Source organism: Bubalus bubalis, chromosome 11 (genome assembly GCF_019923935.1).
Source record: "Bubalus bubalis isolate 160015118507 breed Murrah chromosome 11, NDDB_SH_1, whole genome shotgun sequence".
Taxonomy (NCBI): domain Eukaryota; kingdom Metazoa; phylum Chordata; class Mammalia; order Artiodactyla; family Bovidae; genus Bubalus; species Bubalus bubalis.
The window spans coordinates 9,501,825-9,508,351 of record NC_059167.1 but is presented as its reverse complement, the minus strand read 5'-3'; the positions used below and the strand labels follow the sequence as shown (position 1 = coordinate 9,508,351).

The window sequence follows — 6,527 nt, the reverse complement described above, 5'->3', positions numbered from 1 at the left end:
GCTAATAAGATATCCCTGCATGTACATCCCTTTTTCAGATTCCAGGGAAATTTCCCATTCTCTTTCCTATATTTCAAAATCCATTTCTTGTCCAAGAAACCTAAAGTAACCTCTTTACTGAATTTAGACTTCCATCAGAGCAGGAGATTGTAGGAGCTTCTGTCCCCTGCCTTTTAAAATTTGAGACAGTTTTGCAATAGTCCTGGCTACCTGCTTAGGACATTGATGTTCTAGTGTGTAAAGATGTATACGTGTGTGTGTGTGTGTGTGTGTGCATGTGTGAGCGAGTGATGGGTTTGGAGAGAACAGAAGAATTATAGATGGAATAGACTAAAATTAATATCTCAAATTATTGTGCTATAACTGGATTGAATAGCTTTTAATTTTTTAAATTCAGTTTGCCCCAATCTTATTGAGTTCCAAGTAAAACACTGAGATGGATTAAAAATTGTATTAGAATGATATCATGATTCATTTTACTATCATTAATGCAGATATCAATGGACCCTGTGGTCCCTCTTTGTCAGAGATTAGTTTTTAGTGAAAGAGGCCTGGTACCATTTAGACTTTTATTATAAAGAGGGGAAATAAATCTAGACTCTAGAATCCTTAAGCAAAGGAAGGACCCACCATTAGCAAAAATTGTGTGTGATATTTTGAAGGCATTAAACAGCAGGTATAAAGAACCTTACTTACGATAACAATCATATGTTATCCAATAAAAGCACTCAGAGACAGCAGGTTATACCCATACAGGTGGTATGGGTTTTGCACATTAGCTAAAAGTTTAGGTTTCTATGATTTCATAAGCCAAACCAAAGGGAACAGTATCAACAGATGGGCCTCTTAGTTTAGATGGGTCTAAACTCTTAGAGTTTAGACCACTCAGTGGCTACTGTATTCCTTACTTACCAGAGTCCTCTTGTATTCCCTTTTCATGTTTATTTAAAAACATACTGTGATTTTTGTTCATGGGGATTCAACTACCTGATTTCCAAAGAGCAGCATATGAACTGTGAATATAAAGCATGACTGCAGAGTGGAATAAGCATGGCTTAAATCATGAAAGAAGCTGATTTGGTCCCAGTAGGATTATTCATTTGGACTGACAGTTGAGAGTGTTATAAATAGAATGTTTCTAACTGAGGGAAAATAAGGTTGAGCTGATTGCAATAAACATTTGGCCACCAAGGTACATGGAAATTGACAGGGTATGTTCTTTGCCATATCTTTGGTTTATTTCAGAAACCACAGGCTATATGTTTCTAACCTACCACCTTAGATCAGGTAAAGTTTATTATCCAATGTCTTGAATATTATCAATGTCTTATAGAGCAACATCATAGTCAGTTAAAAGCAAGAGTACTAGCAAAGCCACATGGATACAGCCGTGTTGTGTGATCAATTGGCTGCAGAAAGCTGAAAAAGGTATTCAGAATGTTACCGTTTCCAGACATTGTGTTCTTAGGTCATTAATTTAGCTCAACTGAGCTTCCACATGGCCTACAAGCAGTACAGACCAATCATTCCAGATGCTCAGACTTGTATGCAGGCTGAAAGTACTATGACACCCAGAACTGATTTCTTAAGAATATTTGCCTCTGTGGAGTCCTCAGTCACCAGTTCAGGAAAAGCAGGCCATTCTAAAGTCAGTCTTCTCTCTTTTCTGGTTCTGTGGAATGAACAGAAGTCAAAAGATGGGACCTTGGTAAGTAGTAAATTAAGCACCCACATTAATGTCTAACAGAACCAAAAAACTAGACTATTACCAAGTCTGTATTTGAGCTCTCATTCTCTTGCCTCCAAATCTGTGTTTTTTTGTTCCTGTTTGCTAACACGCTCTTACTGTGAAATGGCACACACATCAGAAACCCAAACAAAAATGAGTAGCTCAGTAGTCCCAGAATAAAGCCAGGATATGATAGTCACGCAAGTCAAGAAAATATGATTTAATACTCTAGAAGGCTATCTTCTCATGGCCCCCTTTGTCTTTCCCCTCCAAAAATAACCATTTCATGTCATTAACTGTGACTGCTTTCTTCTTTTGCTTATCATTTAACCATCTAAAAACACATCCCTAGATACTAAAACTTGGTATTACTTGTTTTTGAACTTGGCTGAAATGGAACCACTTTATATGTGTGGTATTGTCGTTGACTCATTTTGTTCATTTCGTTTGTGAAATTAATCCATGTTTCACTAGATACATCTCATTTTTATTGATCCGGCATTCCACCATGTTTCTCTCTCACAACTAAGTATCTTTTATTAACAGACCTCTAAATAATCATCTCCAACTTGGAGCCCATATGAGAGCTCTCCATAGAAACAGAACCAATAGAATGTGTTTATGTGTTTACAGTCATGTGTGTATACATACACATATGTACATACACATGTATGTGCACTTGTATATATGTGTGTATGTATGTGTATAAGATTTTAAGGACTTATCCCCTGTGACTGCCACATAAGTCCAAAGTCTTCAGGGCAGACCAGGGAAGACTTGACCTTGCAGACTTGAGTCTGAATGTGGTCTGGAGGTAGAGCTGCTTCCTTTTTGAGGATCTCACTATTTTCTCTTAAGACCTCCAATTGGCTAGATGAGGATTACCCATGTTATGGAGGGTAATCTGCTTTACTCAGTCTGTTGATTTAAATGTTAGTCACATCCGAAATACTGTCCCAGTAACGTCTAGATTGGTGTTTGACCAAAGATTATAGACTAACCAAACTGACATGCAGAATTAACCATCACAGGACTATAGGGAAAATGCTGGTATGTGTATTATTGCGTGTGTTTTGATGAACATAGTTACCTGTTTTTCATGAAAAATATGTAGGAATAAAACTTTCTCAAAGTTTAATCCCAGTTTCCATTCAGCAGTTCGTAAGAGATCTTAGTGTTCTGTATTCTTTTAACTGCCTACGTTCCTTGGCTATTTTTATATTAGCTGTTGTCTCTGATTTGTTTTTAAGCATTTTGGATACAAGTTCTATATTAGTCTTTGTGTTGCAAGTAAGTTTTCTACCACACTTTTGCACTCTAAGGTTCTTAACGGTACTTTTTGATGAATAAAACTTAATTTCAACATAGTCAAAAGTATCTATCTGTTCTTCAGTGCATGTCTTTTATGTGCTGAATGAGAATTCATGATGTTGGTTATTATACAGATAATGTGTCATGAAGCATATTATATATTAAATATTACATGTATACTTGACATCTTCTAGGAAATATAATTTTTTTACTTTTAGATTTAAGTTTGCATCTACTTTCAAATGACCTTTCTTTTTTGTATTATGTAAAATACATCAATTTTCATCTTTTCCTATATGGATATCCATTTATTCCAGAACCACTGTTCTGGAATGTTGAAGCTAGATGTTGAAACTGAAGGTCCAATACTTTGGCCACCTGATGCGAAGAGCTAATTCATTGGAAAAGACCCTGATGCTGGGAAAGATTGAGGGCAGGAGGAGAAGGGGACGACAGAGGATGAGATGGTTGGATTGCATCACCGACTCAATGGACATGAGTTTGGGTGGACTTCAGGATTTGGTGATGGACAGGGAGGCCTGGCATGCTGTGCTTCATGGAGTCGCAAAGAGTCGGACACGACTGGGCGACTGAACTGAACTGAACCAGAACCATTATTATGCCATGTTATTCTTAAAGCAAATATCCATATATGCATTATTAGTCTGCATTGAATTTTCATACCATTGGTCTATTTCTTTGGCCTTGCACCAATGTCATGCTGTTACTATGCTTTGTAATACATCCATAGTTGATTTTTGTTTAAAATGTAAGATAAGAATTTCATTTTTTCCATGTGGCTAACCACCTCTGCTGTAACTAGTTGTTGAATGGTCTAAAACTTCTACAGTAATTTGAAATAACAGTTTGGTAATTCAAGTGTGATATATAATATGAATCTATTTGTATATTCCATATTCCACTTCATTGGTCAGTGTTTTTATTGTCCAAAGTGTGGAAATTACTGCAGTTTAATAAGAATATAGATTTGATGTCTAATACAGCAAGATTCTGTATACTAATTCAATAGTGTTTGTTCTTAGGTTTTTTATGTCCAGATACATTTTCATATAAGTTTTTGTGTAGCCCCTAAAAAGAAAATCTTGTTAAAATTTTGTTTATAATAACATTGACTCTGTAGGTAACTTGGAGAGGCTTGACATCTTTCCCGTATTGTTTTATACTAATTAACATGGTATACTATGTATTTGTTTAGGTTTCTTTTATATTCCTTCAATGTTGGAGTATATTACTGTCTTTATCTAGTCATGTATTTTCAAAATGAATTTGTCCATCAATATCATATATTTTATTAGATGTATTCCTAAGCATCTTGTAAAATCTTGTTTCTTTTGTTTTACCTTTGTGGCAGTGCTGATGTTATTTCTTTTTTTCTGATTTTGGGTATTAATGTGATATCATTATTTTGTTAATCTCTTTCTTAATTTGTAGTTTTTGGGGAATCTTTATCATCTACAGTAGTGTTTTTTCCTTTCTGAAAGAAAGTAAAAGTCGCTCAGTCGTGTCCAATTCTTTGTGACCCCATGGACTATACAGTCATGGCCAGAATACTGGAGTGGGTAGCTGTCCCCTTCTCCAGGGGATCTTCCCAACCCAGGGATCAAACCCGGGTCTCCTCCATTGCAGGTGGATTCTTTACCAGCTGAGCCACAAAGGAAGCCCTATAACATTCCATTTATAGTTATTATGAAATATTGGCTATACCCATATATTGACTACATATTGTAAAATATATTATCGTGAAAGAAAAAGAAAGTCACTCAGTCGTGTCCAACTCTTTGTGACCCCATGGACTGTAGCCTACCAGGCTCTTCCCTCCATGGGATTCTTCAGGCAAGAATACTGGAGTGGGTTGCCATTTCCTTCTCCAGGGGATCTTCCCCACCCAGGGATTGAACCCGGGTCTCCTGCATTCCAGGCAGACGCTTTAACCTCTGAGCCACCAGGGAAGCCCAAATTGTAGCTTATTATTTTAAACATAATCGTTTATGCCTCTTAATGCCTTATCCCATCTTGCCCCTATCCACTTTCCTCTCCACAGGTAACCACTAATTGTTCTCTATATCTGTTCGTCTGTTTCTGTTTTGTTATATTCACTAGTTTTATTTGTTTAGAGTTTTTATATTCACTAGTTTTATCCATTTAGATTCCACACATAAATGATATTTCAAATGTTTAATTTTAGATACCTTTTTGTAAATACCATAAAACTGATTTTTTCCCATCCACTCTGACATTTACTATCTTACATTGGCCAGTCTTGTACATTTATATTTATTGATATTAGGCTTTCAAATTTAGTTGGTTTTTCTTTTATGTGCTATATTTATATTCTTCAAAGGCCAAACAAAGAGAGAAAATAAACTTAGGTTACACATCAACACTTTTATATGTATGTATGTGGCTCAGTGGTAAAGAATCTGCCCGCCAATGCAGGAGACGCGGGTTCGATCCCTGAGTCGAGAAGATCCCCTTGAGGAGAAATGACAACCCGCTCCAGTATTCTTGCCTGGGAAATCCTGTGGAAAGATTTAGCTGAGCAGGCTACAGTCCATGGGTCACAAAGAGCTGGGCGTGACTGATCTCACATGCATGTCTTGTCATCTTACCCGCTAAGTGGAAGTTGCTAAAGAATGGACAGAAGACTGTAATCACCTTCCTAGTACTTGACCCTCTCTTCCACTGTGCCCTTTAGTGCTGGATTTTGCATATGTTTATCATTAACACATATTCATTAACTTTACATATACTTGAACATTTAATCTTACTTCTTATAGCCTCCTTCCTTTCAGGACTAACTAGATTTTTGTTCTTTTTCTTGCTTCACTAGTTGAAATCAGCATAGTTTTAGTTCTCTCAGTCACATTGCTGCTAACAGTCACCCGAACCATCTATATACAGTTTTCACACTCTCTTCCTGCTGATGTCGGGCCTTTGCTCATCTCGCAATGCTTTTGTTTATCTCCTGAGGACTTTGGTTTTGCTTTGGATCTTTTAGTTCCTTCCTTCCTCATCTGGTCTTCCTCTATTTCTTTACTTTCAAAACTATTTCTGTTTTAAAAATAAGTATATCCTTTACATAGAAATCATGAAAGATATTTTGAAAACTTGAAATAAAAGTAATCATCTCAAGATCTCAAATTATTGATTGGGCAAGGTGAATTATTGGCTAAAGGTTTTTGGATCTATCGTAGATAGATAGATTGATCCATAGGCTTCCCAATTGGCTCTAAAACCTGCCTACCAATACAGGTAGATGTAAGAGATGCAAGTTCAATCCATGGTCAGGAATTTTCCCTGGAGAAGGGCATGGTAACCCACTCTAGTATTCTTGCCTGGACAATCTCAAGGACAGAGGAACCTAGCAGACTGTAGTTAGTGGGGTGTATACATACATACATATGTATATATATGCATATATTTATATACAAAGTTTTTCATAGGTCAGGAGCCATCTAAATAAACG

The 6,527-nt window shown here is 36.6% G+C and overlaps 1 non-coding gene across 1 annotated transcript; it reads right to left on the bottom strand.

Annotated features, from left to right (window-relative positions):
* Nucleotides 1–4,938: 4,938 nt before the first annotated feature.
* TRNAS-GGA lies at nt 4,939–5,010 on the bottom strand. Its single transcript has one exon. It is a non-coding gene; the product is annotated as a tRNA-Ser (tRNA).
* Nucleotides 5,011–6,527: the final 1,517 nt, after the last annotated feature.